This window comes from Sciurus carolinensis, chromosome 7 (assembly GCF_902686445.1).
Source record: "Sciurus carolinensis chromosome 7, mSciCar1.2, whole genome shotgun sequence".
NCBI lineage: Eukaryota > Metazoa > Chordata > Mammalia > Rodentia > Sciuridae > Sciurus > Sciurus carolinensis.
Genome location: NC_062219.1, coordinates 75,099,523 through 75,117,166, shown reverse-complemented (window position 1 = coordinate 75,117,166; position 17,644 = coordinate 75,099,523).

The following is a 17,644-nucleotide window of genomic DNA, read 5'->3' as shown; positions in this document are numbered from 1 at the left end:
TTTGCTTTCAGAATAAAACAGTTCAAAAAACAGTCTTCAAATAATGTTAATGTCACTCAGGCTTTCTTCTTATAACAATATTAAGTGGTAGGCATATGCTTGCTCACATACTTGAATGCTCTAAGAGTCTCCAAGTGGCTAACTAGGAAAAGCTTTCATTTGGACCCTACAACAGTTTCACCAAAAAGCAGTGTTACACAGTCTTTTTCTTGAAACCTGGCATTGTCTTGAACTCTTGATGAATGCATCAAGAGTGTGCATGTTCTGGCACATATTTCCAGAGCAAGTTTGTTTCATCAACATTAAATATTTGTTCTGGCAAATATTTTTCATTCTCAGGCACCCTATGCATCCTACGCAGTTCTTCCTTAAAAGCTTCAGCACTAGCTAGGTGCAGTAGTGTATACCTAAGGTCCCAGCTGCTCAGGAGGCTGAGGCAGTAGGATCACTAGAATCCAGGAATTTGAGACAAGCCTGGAGAACACAGTAAGACCCATCCCCCCAAAAAACAATTTTTTAAGCACTTTCAGTATCAGCTTTTACTGCTGATCTCCACATTATGACAACTGTAACACCTTTTGAAATATTGGAACCACCCATGATTTTCTATAAACATTTGCATTTATGTAGCATCATCAGTATCTCTTTTAGCATATGAAAAACACTTTTTGCCTTAGCCTGGATTGTCAGTGAGCTAAGCAGCGTGCATGTCTATGTCTTGTTTTCCATTCACATGACAAACAATTTTTCCATGTCGTCAGCTCTTTTCTTTGTGACAATTTTATGACACCACTAATTAACTTCTGATCTTTTAAGACAGTTGAGATCATCAACTGTGAAAGTCCTAACTCACATGCAATGGCCCCAGCATCTTGCTGTCTTCACGCTGGCCGATTATCTTGAGTTTCCTCTAAAAAGGGAATTGCCTTCCTCTTCTTCACACCATAAGCAGCAGACACAAATGTGCATTTTACAGGCATTTATGGGATGTGAAAACACAATGTTCAAATAGTGCTGGAAAGACAGTACACCATTGACTATGGGTTGTTTACCCCTTATGATTGTGTGACTGAGTGGGAGCTGTGACTCACTGCTACTGCCCAGTCACAAGAAAGTGTCCTACCATGTATCACTAGTCCAGGAAAAGTTCAAAATTCAAAATTTAAAGTAAAGTTTCCACTGAATACATATTGCTTTCATACCATCTTAAAGTTGAAAAGTCCAAATTAGAAGCACCCTAAATTGGGGGATTATCTGTATATCAATTTTATTATAATTTTATTTTATTTTTACCAGATCTCAAGCTCTTACTCAGGAACTTTACATTTCCAAACATCTCTTTGCTTATAAAGGCCCTGAAGATTTTTATATCCTGGGAAATGCATCAAAAGGAGAGTCAGGGTAGACAAAAGGCACACACTTCTTTTGCAAAATAGGAGATGATCACTGTGAAATGGGTGGTGGAAAGGAGAAAAACTGACTCCAAGAATTGTGCTCAGACAGATTAGCTTTAGGAAGAAACACAATGGAATTTGATCATCTACAAAATTATTTTCTTAAAGTTGTCCAAGCAATATATCCCTTGGAAGTCTTCAAGTACTATCAGGGATATGCATAACCAGACTGGGATTATTCTCAAGTTTTTTTTTAAAAATGTGTCTTTATTGAAAAATATGAAACAGAAAGAAAATTACAGAAAGCATTCACTTCTCTAAGCTCCTTTACTCTCATGTTATCAGTGCAAATATTACTTCTCATAATCGTGCACACAAATGGCAAAGAAGTTTCATCTTAGGAGCTGCACCTACCAGCAGGGGCTTCCTGTTTTGCTTGTAACAAGGTTTGTGAGGTTGACTCTACTCTTCAAGAAAGAGGACACAGTACCTGAAAGGATGGAGAAGTGACAGCATAAATGCCATATTGATCCTCCCACCTTCATTTCAGAATAACCTAACCAAATAATTTTATTTGAATTTTATTTGTTTATCTATCTTTGATTCCTACAATTCTGAATGTAGGTACATTCCAAAAATCACACATTTTCAAAGGGGATATGCACAGCATTTTTACTTTATCAGACACGTAATATGTCTATTTTCCCCACATAAAAAGAAATTTCAGCACATTTTTCAATCAAGAAATATAAGATTCATGCATTCACTACCAAATCATCTTGGAAGAGCATGAACACACTTTATTAAAGGAACCGAATTAATTTTAGCATGGCTGGAAAATAAAGTGCAAAGGGAGTAAGCAATAAGCAGTGTGGACTAATTAGCAGGCACTGTGTCATGAAGGACCTTGTAAAGCCACGGGACTGTTTTCTTTCAGCAGTGGAAGCCATGAGTTTCCACCTTCTGATATAATCAGATTTACACTGTAGGAAGCTCCCTCTGGTGGCAGTGCAGGGATAGATTAAAGGACAGTAAAATCAGAAAAGCACTTGTGTGGCTTGAGGGATTGTAAAGAAAATATTGAGCAGAAATAGAAGTAACTGCAATGAGGAGAGAGAGAAGAGAAAGACTCAAGATTTAAAACATAATCTCCCAGACTTGACACTCTAGATGGTAGATGGTATATCACAAGATGGGGACTAAAAGAAAAGAGAACAGGTTCAGAATCAAAGACAAAGCATTGCAATTGGAACATACAGATTAATACATTTGGGTCTATAGCACAGAACTGAGGTCAAAGACAGAATATTGGAATAGCAATAATAATGGGGCTCTGGGAGTGGGTGCAGTGTAGGTAGGAGACTATAGTATGGGTAAAAGGAGGGCTAAGTAAGGAAAGTCAACCTGATAGGAATGGATCAGAAAGAGGTGCCTGCAAAGTGGACTGAATGAGAAGACCAGAGAAGTAGAAAACCAGAGGACTGAGGGATCATGGAAAGCAAGGCAGAAAGCGCTTCTGAAAGATAATAAAAGGTATAATAATAATAATAAAATGTTACCTAGTGGAAATTGAGAAGGAACAATGGCATGGTGACTGGAAGTGTCTCAGAGCACTTGTTGATGAGAGGTTTTCCCTGCCCTGGTAACTGAAGATAGAGTGCAATGGGTTGAGAAGCAAGGAGAGCTGAAGAAAGAGATATTTGGGGCAAAGAGAACTTCAGTAGCCAGAGAAGTATACATGAACTTAAGGAAGTTTTTTCTGTTTTCTAAATGAACTTTATATGTATTTAAAATATACAACATGATGTTGATACACATACACAATGGAATGATAACTACAGTCATGTAAATTAACATATCCATCTCCTGTCATAATTACCATTTTGTGCATTTGATAAGAGTGCTTGAAATCTACTTTCTTAGCAAATTTCCAGGATACAAAAATGTATTAACTATAGTCATCATTCTGTACCACTACACCCACTACAGCTTTGTACCCTTTGACCAACATCTCTCCATTTCCCCCACTTCTCCACCCCCGGTAGCCATCATTCTGCTCTGTGTCCCTATGTTTTGGGCTCCCTTTTAGATTCTACACATAAGTGAGATCACATAGTAATTTTTTTTTCTGTGCCTGGTTTATTTCACCCAGCATAATATATTCCAGGTTCATCCATGTTACCACAAATAGTGGGATCAGGGAAGGCTTTTGGTTTTGTTTTTAATGTGAAAGTTTTGGAAGACTTTCTAAAAATGAAAGCCTTGTTTATTAGGATGTCAGAATTGGAAGTTTTAGACTCCACCCCCAACTATCCACAGACTAAAACACGCTTTTGAAAATCCTAGTACGTGGAAACAAGCTTGAGACACCCATGTACTCCACATAAATGAATGAAAACTGAAGTATAAAAGTAAGAAAAAGGGTCTTGCTTTGGCTGTGCTGCTCTACCCGCCTCACACACAAGCCTGCACAATGCCAAATAGAGAGGATGGTCCAGGCCCACAGTTTTTACAGAAGGAAAAGAGAAATGGAGGCAGTAATCCAGCTTCTCTCACATCTGAGACACTTCCCAGTAAGTCCACTCCTGGTTTACCTCAAAGGAACCCTGGGAATAATGACATGGCTAGGCCACTGTAGGAGTCAGGTAGAAACAAAGAAAGGAAAAATGGGGTCACAGTGACCAGCATGCAGATCTTGAAGGTACCTTTGTGTTACTGCCAGCCATTGCACCCAATTGTAAATCCCCCAAAACATCATAGCCCACCCACAGAACTAAGCCTGTCACTTTCAGAAGTATGGTGGGAAGTAAGACCTTGCTTGAATCTCTAGATGACTAGTCCACATGCCCCGCCTTACAGCCCATCCCAACAACCCTGTGAAGCACACAGATTCCTACCTTAACCCATGTCAAAGAAGTGTAGTGACTAGACCTACTTAACCTAAGGTGTCAATGGCAGCTCAATTTAGTCAAAAGCCCACCCCACAGCTTCAATTTGACAGGGAGACAGTCCTCAATCTTGCATTTCTAAGTAGCACAGCCTCTGGCCATGGCCATCCTGAGCAGCAACTATGTCTGACTTTGGAGCCTAGCCTGCAACCCCTGCACAAAGGCAGATACCAAGTAACAGAATCACCTAGCCAGAGCATACATCCTGTAACTGATCTGACCAGCAAACACAGCAGCACCTGGGCAGCAGTGCTACCTGAAATCAGAGGAAAGGCAACAGCCCACCAGCTAGAGAACTGTTATGGTTTGGATATGAGGTGTCTCACAAAGGCTTACCTGTAAGACAATGCAAGAAGGTTCAGAGAAGAAATTATTGGGTTACAAAAGCCTTAACCCAATCAGCAAATAAATCAGCTGATCAGATTAATTGAGTGGTAACTGAAGACAGGCGAGGTGTGGCTGGAGGAATCGGGGCATTGTGGGCATGGTTTTGGAGTATATATATATATGTATCAGGTGAGCGAAGTGTTCTCTCTGCTTTCTGATCATCATGTGAGCTGCTTCCCTCTGCTACGCTCTCCCATCAAGATGTTCTGCCTCACTGTGAGCCCTGAGGAATGGAGTCAGCCTTCCATGGACTAAGACCTCTGAAACTGTGAGCCCACAAATAAACTTTTCTTCCCTAAAATTGTTCTGGTCAGATCTTCTAGTCATAGCATCAAAAATGCTGACTAAAACAAGAACCCAAACAGCCCTGCTTGCTCATTGCTAGTTGTTGACTAGATTAGTGAAGATCTGTCCCGGCCAAAAAACACCTATAAAGGACAAAAGAAAGGGTGGTTTCCTTAAATTTGCAGACAACAATACAGGATGTAAGGATTACAAATAATTAGGGGATCATGACACCGCCAGAAGAAACCAATAAATCACCAGTAACAAACCCTAAAGAAATGGAGACCTATGAAATGTTGACAAACAAGTCAGAATAACCCTCTTAAAGAAGTTCAGCAAACTACAAGAATACATGGATAGAAAATTATATGAAATTTGGAAAACAATACATGAAAAAGTCAAGTTTGACAAATAAAAAGAAACCACAAAAAAAATCTTAAACCTTAGATATGAAGTATGCAATGACTAAACTAAAAAATCCAATAAAAGCCTGAACAGCAGATCCAGTAAAGCAGAATAACTGAACTCAGAAATAGAAAATCTGAAATTATTCAGACAGGGTAACAAAAAGAGAAAAGAATGAAAAAGAATGAAGAAACCCTATAAGAATCATGGGACATCATAAAGAGCCCAAATATTTGTGTAATAGGGGTTGCAGAAGGAGAACTAATATGAAAAGTCTTAGGTAGCTCATCAGCCATAAATGGCTAAACAAGGAAAAGACAATGAAGGATGACTAAAAACCAGAGGGAGTCTTATCTGACAGATAAGCACCTGGAAGATGGGGTTTGGTATAGGTTAAAACATGCCCCAGCCATAATTACATCCTATTAAGAAAGACCATTGTTTCAAGATAATACCACACCCCACCAGATGGCCTGGACCTCCTCTTATCTTGCAATCAAACATCAAGATGCTCACAAAGAAATTTTGCTGAGGGCTTTTCAAAGGATAATTAATAGATAAAAGGGGCAAGATATTGTGGTAAAAACAGGGGGACTCAATTTCCTTAAACTTCAGTTCTCTGAGCACCATGTCATTCTCTCTTCTATATGGTCTATGCATTTCAGTCAAAACCGGATATCCATATGTAGAAGAATGAAACTAGATCCCTCTCAGCCTGCACAAAAGTCGAATCAAAGTGGATCAAAGGCTTGGGGCTTAGACAAGAAACTTTGCAACTGCCAGAAGAAAACATAGGATTAACACTCAGTCATATAAGTGCAGGTACCAACTTCCTCAAAAAGCTCAAGAAAAAACACCAAGAGCCAATAAGTGGGATGCCATCAAATTTAAAAGCGTCTGCACAGGAAAGGAAATGATTAAGAGTATGAAGAGAGAGCCTATGGAATGGGAAAAATTTTTACCAGCTGCCCCTCTGACAGGGGATTAATATCCAGAGTACATTTTAAAAACTCAAAAAGCTTAATACCAAAAAAATAAATAGCCCAATCAATAAACAGGAAAAACAAGTAAACAGACATTTCTCAAAAGAAGAAACACAAATGGCCTACAAATAAAAGAAAAAAAAATGCTCTTCATCTCTAGCAAACAGAGAAATGCAGATCAGAACTACACGAAGATTTCATCTCACTCCTGTCAGAATGGCAATTGTCAAAAATACAAATAATAAATTTTGGGGAGTATGAGGGGGGAAGGTATGCATTGCTAGTGGAACCACAAACTAGTAAAACAGCTCTGGAAAGCAGTGTGGAGATTCCTCCAAAACCTGAGACTAGAACCACAATATGACCTAGTTACCTGACTCCTTGGTATATATCCAAAAGATCTAAAATCAGCCCACTATAGTGTACGGCCACATCAATGTTTATAGCAGCACAATTCACAATAGCCAAATTATGTAACCAGCCCATAAGCCCATCAGCAGATGAATGAATAAGAAAAACTGTGGTTTTGTACATAATGTAGTTTTACTCAGTCTTAAAGAAAAATGAAATTATGGTATTTGCAGGTGAATAGATGGAACTGAAGAACACTGTTAAGTGAAATAAGTCAGACTTCGAAAATCAGGGGTCAAATGTTGTCTGCCATATGTGGAAGCTATAGCAAAATGAGGGAAGGCAGGTAGTGATCAGATATCATAAAAATATAGGGAATTTCAGTGGAGTAGGAGAGAAGGAGGGAGAGAGAAGGGACAGGAAAGGGGAGGAAATGTGAAATGAATTTAATAAAACCATGCTAGGTGCTTATATAAATATAGCACAGTGAATTCCACTTTTATGTATATCTAAAGCACCAATCAAAAATGAATAATTAGAAGAGTGAAAGAAAGATCAATAGAGTATAGGAAGGAGAACAGAAAAAGGAAGGAGAGAAGGAGAGGGTGGGCACAAAGGACTGAAATGGAGTAAATAAAATTCCATGCATGTATAATTTTGTCAGAATGAACCCAACTATTATGTATAACCATAATGTGCCAATAAAAGAAAAAAAAATAAAAAAGTGGACCTGGGTGGAATTCTCTGGAAATTTTCCCTAGGACTTCCAATGTTTAGAGCAGTTCAATTTACAATAGCTAAACAATGGAACCAACCTAGGTGCCCTTCACCAGATGAATAGATAAAGAAAACGTGGTATATATACACAATGGAATATTACTCAACCTTAAAGAAGAATGAAATTATGACATTTGCAGGTAAATGAATGGAATTGTGGAATATTATGCTAAGCAAAATAAGTCAATCCCAAAGAACCAAAGGTCAAATGTTTTCTCTCATATGTGAATGCTAATTCACAATGGGGGCAGTGGGAATACAGATGTTTAGGACTAGACAGAGAGGAGTGAAGGGAGGGGAGGGGGCATGGGGTTAGGAATGATAGTAGAATGGATCAGACATTATTACCCTGTGTGCATAAGTGATTACATGTCCTGTGTAACTCTGTATCACGTACAACCAGACAAATGAAGAGTTATACTCCATTTATGTATGATGTGTCAAAATGTATTTTACTGTCATGTATAACTAATTAGAACAAATAAATATTAAATAAAAATAAATAAATTGAAAATTTTAAATTAAAAAAAGACTGTTGCCTTTTCCCTCTTCCTATCCCTTCTAATAAACTCATGCTTATTACTGTGAGCCTCATGTCTGAAATATGTCTGGCATGATTAGAAGCCTAGGGTTTGAAGAGGGGGTCTCTACAGCAGCCTTGGTTTGCAATAGCCCTTTACCCTGTAACAAAAGAACCAGAAAACATATTTTAACAAATAAAGGCTAAAAATTTCCCTAATCAGGGAAGAGATGCCAAAATCTAGGTGTAGGATATACACACAGATTTCCAATCAAATGCAATCCAAAGGGGAACTCGCCAAAACATGAATAGTCAAACTATCAAAAATCGAAGAGAGCCAGGCACAGTGGCACCCCCCTGTAATCCCAGGGGTTCAGGAGACTGAGGTAGGATGATCACAGGTTCAAAGCCAGCCTCAGCAAAAATGAGGTGCTAAACAACTCATGAGACTCTGTCTATAAATAAAATACAAAATAGGGCTGGGGATGTGGCTCAGTGGTTGAGTGCCTCTGAGTTCAATCCCCCATACTGAAAAAGAAAAAAAATTGAAGACAAAAAAATTCTGAGAACAGGGGCTGGGGATATAGCTCAGTTGGTAGAGTGCTTGCCTCAAAAGCACATGGCCCTGGGTTCAATCCCCAGCACTGAAAAAAAAAAAAAAAATTCTGAGAACAGCAAGAGATAAGGAAAACATGCATCCCAGTGCAACTATCAAAGGATTTTTCAGGGGAGGAAAAAAAATTGCAGGAACAAGAGAGAACTGAATAATATATTCAAAAGTGTTGAAGGAAAAAAGTTGCCAACCACAATACTTTACCCAGCAAAACTGTCTTTCAGAAATGAAAGCCAAATAGAAATTTTCCCAGGGGAACAAAAGCTAAGGGAATTTATCACCACTAGATCTGCCTTACAGAAATTTCTAAAGTGCGTGCTTCAAACTGAAATAAAATGTCACTAATTAAGACCATGAAACATACAAAAGCACAAGTTCAATAATATAAGTAAAAGAATATTCTAGCACTGAAATGATGGTGGGTAAAGCAATTTTATCCCTAGTAGGAGGGTTAAAAGGTAAAACTTAATAATAACTGTAGCTAAAATAAATTGTCAAGGGATACACACTATATAAAATGATATAAATTCTAACATCAGAAACAAAACAGTAGGAGTAGTAAACATGCAGAGTTTTAATCAAAGTTAAGTTGTTACCAACTTGAAATAGGCTCTTGGGGTTATTTAGAAGTATTTGAATTAATCCTACCTGGAGTTTTACAGCAGATGTAGGGAGTTGCCAGGCAGATGGGAGGGATGGTTCAGGTGTGCAGGGTTCAGAGCGTGAACAGCAGTATGTCTTCAGGAAACCACACAGTCTAGTCCTGCTGCTTCAGAAAGTGTGGGAGATGCTAACCAGAAGAGGTTAACAAGGTCAGACCATGTGAGGTCTCACAGGTGACTCTAAGAAGATTGAATTTAATTCTCTAGGTAATGGTAGCTACTAAAGGGTTTTTAACAAAGAGGCTGCTCAGGAGTTCTTTGCTTAGTTCAGGTAAGAAATGACAGAGCTTGATGGAATGACATTAGCAACGGCAAGAGGAAAGACAGAACTAATACACGTATAGGGTGCAGAATGGACAGGTCTTGCTGTCTGGCTACAGGCTGGTGCTGAGGTGCAGCAGGTAGACCTTTCTTGGGTAAGGACCCAGTCCATACTCTGTCATGAACTATATGCCTCATGGTCCCCACCTCTCAATGAGGAATGAGAGATGACCCCTAAGGTACCTTCTGACACAAACAGAGACTGATCTAGCCTTTCTTGAACACACAGAAAGAACCCTTCTAGTGTTTTCAGTGTTGGGCAGAAGGTTAGAGGGACAAAGGTCACAAGAACACTGAACAACAACAACAACAAAAAAAAAAGCAGACCTGCTGTTAAAGATATTGAATGCTAGTAGCCACAAATTCTCAAGTATCTTTTCTCAAGTATCTTGGACTTATTTGACAAGTTTAAAACCTTTTCATCTATCCATGACATGTTCAAAAGGAAATAAGAATGTAAGTCCTTCAGTTCTTTAAGAAAGATATCAACTTCTCATGGTACTTGTGTCTGCTTCTGTACCTGCTTCACCTGCAGGAAAGTCAAATATGATTGCTTGATTATAATAGTCTAGGTAGTTGTAATATTGTTCCTCATTGGAAATGAACTTCACCCACACCAACTTCTAAGAGACCAGGTAGTAACCTATAGAAATTGCCTGCCATGCAGACACAAAAATCTTAGCTTTCTCTCTTCCTTTATAAAAAGGCAAACAAACCAGCAAGCAACAAATCCTTGAGGGCCTTGTCAATGTTACAGGAAGTTTGTAGGTTCACTGGATTTTCATAAAGCTAGGTTTTTTTTTTTTTCATATTTCTCACCAAGACTCATTTACTTGCTAAAATAGCAACATTCCCTTCCTTTATATATTCACTTTTCTTCTCCAAAACAGAGTTTAACTATTTGATTCTTCATATTGCCAGACAACAGGCCTGTATCCAAGTTACTCCACAATTATAAGTTGGAGATCCTTTTAGGTTATTAGGAACTCAGAATCTATGATTCTTTATAAAATAGTTCCCTGTTGAGCAAATAATTGTTAATGCTTCTACCAAAGGTAATTAACACAAAAACTTATAAGCAGGAAGAGGTGGATAATTGTAATAAGATCAAAAATTACCCTGAATTCCAATAACAATTAACTTAGAAATGTTTTTAATACAGGAAATATTAGTAGAAGTTTTAGTCTGTGGGTTATAGTACTTCTGAGGGGAAAAAAAACCTCAAAATTATTAACACATGGTTCTAAATTTCCTGGTCCAATTCTACTTGCAAATGCAACTAATTTACTTATTTCACCAGATGCTTTCATTCAACAGTATGTTGCTCTCCTTCTATGAAAAAAGTACCCAGTTTGTAGAAATAAAAACTACTGGTATGGTCCCTAACCTCATAGAAATTAAAGACTTCTAGTGGTGCAGACAGATAGTACACAGGTAATATAAATGTAAACAGGAAAGAAGGGAGTAAAAGAAAAGATATTAAATGGTGTTTACTATCTGTTTTTTGTTTGTTTGTTTGTTTGTTTTGCAGCATTGATTCCTGTCCCCTCAGGTCCACCTCCAGCTTCTTCTTTCTGCCAAGATAAAGGTACCTGTATTGCCTGGAAGCTAATCAGCTTTTTATTATGCTGATGGAGGTACTAGGCAAGGTAGCAGGGAGAAAAAAGAAAAACTAGTAAGTCTAGAGATGTTAGTGATATTTAAAATAAAAGTAACAGAACTACTTCTAGGAACACGCACTACTATAAAAGATCAAACAGACGTAGGCCATGTTTTGACCACTCTTGCTGACCATGATGAAGAAAGCAAGGGCTGACTTCATCTCCCTGCTGAAAACAACTAGAAAAATGCACAAAATATATAAAACAATGGTTTTACACTTTCTCAAGAGGAGGCATACCAACTTTTTTTTTTCATAGAATGCTAGATTTCTTTGAATGAGAGCCTGAAGTCTTGACTTCACTCGTATTGCAGTTGCATAGCTGCCTTTAGAGATTTGGGACCTAAAGCTCAGTATTCACCCAACCTTACACAAAATGATCTCATATTTGTGCAAGGAGAACATCTTTCCCTTGACAGAAAAAGAAAATTGCAATTATAGACTCCAAGATAAACCACTCTTAGATATCATCTCCTGCTCTCTTCCTATTGTACAGAATCTAGTTGCCTAGGACTGGGGATATAGCTCAGTTAGTAGAGTGCTTGCCTCGCATGCACAAGGCCCTGGGTTCGATCCCCAGCACCAAAAAAAAGAGAATTTAGTTGCCTAACCAGACCTATATACACGGAAGTCTATGAAATACCATCCCTAACTAGGCAGTCATGTACCCAAATAAGACTCAGAGGCTGTATTATAAAAGGAAACAGAGGAGACTAGATTCAGAGAACCCTTAATCTTTGCCTAATATAGTCAGTACATTAGGCCGATATCAAATGAATACAGCAGAAAATCAGATTCTGAGCTTCTATGGCATCTCTCATATGAATTAATAAAATGATTAACTGAGTATTAAAGATTTGTCCTCAATCTACTGTTATTTCAAGAAAGTTGAAGATTCAGTCCTTTAACACTGTTATCTAAATCTAGAAAATATCCAAATTAGGTTGCTAAGTTACTATTTGATTTGACACTAAGTTAAAATCTAACTGCATTAATCTTTAATAATAGAAGAGAAACTGCATAAGTAAATTTAAAGTGCATATTCTAAATTAACCCAAGTAATGATTGTAACAGGTTGTAGACAAACAAAAAGATAGATTTCCAATGACCAGGAAGCAAATATATGTTCTCCAGTTACTCAAGGACCATCTGTTGAACATCTTCTGTGTGTTAGGTGCCATGCTAGGTAATGGTGTCACAACAAGAAAGGGGTAAATTTTATGTTCATAAAACACCACAGTGTTGTGGTAAAGAAAAGTAAATAATGGGCTCTTTCACTGCCATGTGATGAGGACCATGTCAGCATATTTTGAGACTTTTGCCATGGTTCCTCATTATGCTTACTTATCCTTCCTTGGACTTCTCTCTGTCAGTAACAGGCACTGCCTGAAGAGAGAGGTGACGCTGCAGGAAAATAGGAAAAAAAGATGTTTGGGCTGTAAGACATGGGACTCTTGAATTTCAATAACAACTCCTTTGAAGAAACAGGAGCCACAAAATGACAATGTGGGAACAGATGACCCCATCACCAGTCGCACCTGGAGAGAGGGAGAAGATCTTGGGGAGCTCCTGGTAGGCACCTCCATGTCCTGCCTGGAACCAAGGTTCAGCGACACATGGTAGAACCTCCAGATGTATATTTGGGAATCTAAGAGCTTGGAGGACTGAAAAGAGGGAATTAAATTGTACAGATGCTGAGATAGCCTGTCCTCTTTCCTCGTTTGATTCCCAGCTAGACTTGCACTTTTCAAGAAAGAGTTTACAAGACTCTTCTCTGGGGAATCTGGTCACCCAAGTGACAAAGATTCTTTCCCAAATTCCCTGAAGAAATGGCCCTGCCAGGTCTCTTCTACCATGAAGTCCACTATGGAATGCTCTAGCTACATACACCCAGCTTCCAATCTGCTACAGAGATCCAACCTTTAAATATGGAGATAAGCCAGGGTTATAGACTGTCTGAGCAATGTGTGGTGGGAAGAAGAAAAGAGGACTTAGAGAGAAACAGGGAGAAATGGGCCATTACAATTAGGGGAGACACAAATATAGGGTTTACACTATTTTACAAAATTGTTAATACTTTTCCTGTTTGAAGATCCAATGACTGCTGTGTTGCTTAACATGGATCAACAAAATACAGTCCATGGACCAAATCCAGCTTACCCTCTGGCTTTATAAATAAAGTTTTATTGTAAAGCCATCATTTTCACCACTTTCATGTTGCCTATGTAATGTTTTCACATTACAATGACAAAGTTGAATAGTTCAGATAGATCCCATATTGCCTACAAAGCCTAAAAGTTATCTACTCTTTGATCCTTTACAGAAAATGTATGTGGGTACCTCTTTTACAAAATAGGTTATTTGAATGGTCTCTTCAATCATTCAATATTTTTTTAGCATCAGCTATATAAAAGGATAAACAAAGATGATTAAGACATAGATTCCATCCTCAAGCAAACTTACAATTTAGGTAACAAGATACACCATTTATATAATTAACCATACTAAGGAGTAGATGGTTAAAAAGTGCTATGTGGGGTGCAGGATTCATGCTCTGGCAGTTAGGAGAAAGGCAAATATTTACATAGCATAGAGACTCAGAAAAGATTTCCTAATGTGGATGATAATTAAGTTGGAACTTACATATTAGATATGGCTTGAAATATTTACCTTAAGTACTTTGAATTGCTTCAGATATTTTCTTGAAACTACAAACTTCTCTATTCAGAGACTTTGAAAGTAATTAAAATATTATTCTTTTAATGTTACCTTTCATATAAGCTATGTGTGTCATTATTTTATTTAAATGCAGTCCCATTTAATTCTTGTTGTCAAAGACCTTGAAATTTTTGTCTAAGGAAAGTAATAATGAATTTATATATTTGGGTAAAAACCATTTATTATGTAATATTTTATGGCAAGAAAGAAGGAATGATTAGGTCAAAGTAATTACAGCCAAACTATCCCTCTAATAACAAGGTACTTTCAGCTGCTTGTTATGAATCTAACTTCATAAAACATGTCATTTATTATTACTAGCATGAAAAGATATTTTTTAAAGAATATTATCATTCCATATAGAACAGAAGATTAAAATTTTATTTTCAAATGTTCAAGTTTTTAAACTGCATTAGAAGTACAGATGATCATCTCTTCTGAGCATCATATACATGAGTAAAATGAGACCTACATCTATCTGGAGTGATAGTGTGTGATCTTCTCTTAAATATAATAGCCAGCTACTGAAAACTTCACAATAGAGGGGCAATCTCCTTGTGCTAGGGGCAGCCCATGCTCTTTGGTCAAGATCCTCCTTTGAGTATTCTTGCTCCTACTTCACTGGCTGCAAGCATTGACCAATATTAATAATCAACAGCACAGAAGGAAAAAAACCAGAACATTCACCAAGTCTTTACTAAAGACAGAGAAGGAGGAAACCAAAATGTCATATAAATGACAGACTCAACAGCTCACCAGGACTCTCATAACATTCTAACACACTTCAAGAGAGAAGGAGACACTCCTCCCACATTTAATTCCTTCAGCTTTCCCCTACACCTGTTTTGTCCTCCACACCTACAAGCGATACAAACATTTCCCCATGGAAGTTTCTTCACTATTCTTTCCGAGATGGATACAAATCAATGACATTTTAAGTGAAAATACAATTTGATAAGTTTTTTCAAAGGCTTTATTGTATAGGATATAGTTTTGCATATACAATTCTATGCAATAGTAATCTGTGAGATATATATACACAAATATATATATACACAAATACTTGTGCAAAATAAAGTTTATTTAGTATTTTAAGCTATACCATATAAATTGTTTTCTTCCCTTTGTGCTGACCTTATTTGGTTGAATTAGCATTGTTAATATCCAGACTATAATGAGTTCAAACAACTCAATAGCAAAAAACAAATAGTCCTACTTTAAAATGAGCAAAAAACCTGACAAGAAATTTCTTGAAATAAAACATACAATAGCCAGCAGCTATATGAAAAATGTTCAGTATCACTAATCATCAGGGAAATGCAAATCAATACCACAGTGAGATGTCATCTCATGCCTGTTAGAATGGCTATTATCAAAAAGACAAAAGATAAGAGTAGGGGAGTATGTGGAAAAAATGAAAATCTTACACACTGTTGGTAGGAATATAAATTAGTTCAGCTATTATGGAAAACAGCATAAAGATTTCCCTAATGTTTACTAATGGAATTCTAGTACTTTACCTCAAAACTGTAGGCACCCCAAAAAAATTCAAATGATAAGAAGAAAGTATCATTCTCTTATCCTCTATATTGCAGAAAGACACTTGATTTTATGATAAAAATTGAGTTTATAAATGTAATTACTAACAAACAAATCTTATAGAACATCTGGACTTCAAAGATAATTGTTATGCCCTATAAAATTAACCTCTAATATCTAAAAAAAATCTATAGTTGGAATCAATTACCTTAAAAATTAATTTTCTGATTGATATTTACACAAACTCTCTCCAGTTTACTCAAGACTTTCCCAGGATTAACACTGAAAGTCTCACATCTCAGGAAAATCCTAAATCTTAGGTAAACCCAGAGTCACCCTAACTGACACCCTGGTGTTCAGGAAAATACAAATGGATATGAATTTTCTTAGTAAAGTCAGAAGAGGATTATTAGCACTTAGCTCTTCTCCCTCAAGTCGAAAGATATTAAAACCTATAACAGCAATATTCCTTCTTAAAGAAAGTGTCTCACTTAAATTAACATAAACAATAAACTTCCATGATAATTTTAAATACAACAGCATAGCTGAGTCCCAAAAAATAGGCACATTTTTGTGCTCGTTAAGTACTACACTCAAAACAGAAATACGTTAAATAACCTACCATGTAACAAAATAGATTGATGATTAATTATGATTAATATTAAACTGCTAATTAGCAATAATTTTGGTGTTCTCCAGGTATTTAGGGGTGTTTTGAGTAGAATGATTTAATGAACTCAGCACTATTTAAAAACTGCCCCAACTAGTATGAACTGGGTGGTGAGCAGAGTCAATAATATCAGTATGAATTCAAGTTTGGCTTAACATAAAAACAAGGATAGATAAGACAACAGTTATAGATTTGGGTGCATACATCTATATAACTATGTGAGTTAGTAACCCAATAGATTATGCAGCTCTATTCTCAGAAAGGAGAGAAACAAAGATACCCCCATTAGCAGTTATCACACCCATTGCCTGGCCTTGGAACAAGAACCAAATGAAAGAGCTTCCAATGGCCACAACTGAAACACCTTGAACAAAAACATAAATAATATCGCATTACAACTCAAAATATTTTATCAATATGAGATTCTGCTAAACTTTTAATAAAGGAACAAAATAATGAAAGCATTTGACAAAAAGTGGATGCCAAAAGATATGTTTCAAACTAAAGTTGCAAAAAGGAAAGCAGTTGGGAGTTTCTGGAAATTAATCAATCAAGATGGAGAAAACTATAGACTCAATTGCTAACAGAAGGGAGAGAGTTAAGAAGAGGGTCTATTTTCCTCTTCAAATCCTGAGGATGCTCAGTCCTTAAAGATGCCAGATAACAAAATAGGATAGAGTTGAGAGACGGGGATAAAACGAACAGTTTAGGTTCCAAATTAATATGTTGAATCATTCATTTCCCCCATTAGCTTCCACACCCTAGATATAAAGTCCTGGGCACTTCTATTCTTGAAGAGGTGGAGAGAAAAGATGATCTCTAAGACCACAGAATTGTCAAAGATAGTCAAGAAATATGACATCCATAAACAAGAATTAGGTGTTGGTTTTCCTAGCTAAAAGGAGTTCTAGAAGTGAAAAAGAACTAGAAGATGCCATTTTTCTGAGAAATAACACTACAGAAATTCCCAGAAAAAAACAAGCATAAGTCTCTAGATTAAAAATTCCCAACATAATGAATAAAAAATTTTGATACCTAAAGCACTTAATTAGACATTTTGTAATAACAAATTTGAATATAACAGTGACAAAATATAGGTTATCTATGAAAGAATAAGCATGCCATAGGGTTTCTTATCAGCAACCTGGGTCTTATTAGAAGACAATAGACCACAACCTTAAAAAAAATGGGAAAATTATTTTCAACAATTATTGTCTACTTTGCAAAATTATCAGTCAAATGTGAGAGAAGAATTCTTTGCTAATACAACAAATTCAAATAAATTCTCCTCAGGAGCATCTTTTCTAAGGATTCTGCCTGAAAACATGCTCCAATAAAATAGCTGAGCTAACCAAGAAAAGGGATAAGGAAACCCAACATGGTTCAATCTAAAAAAGAAAAAAAAATGATT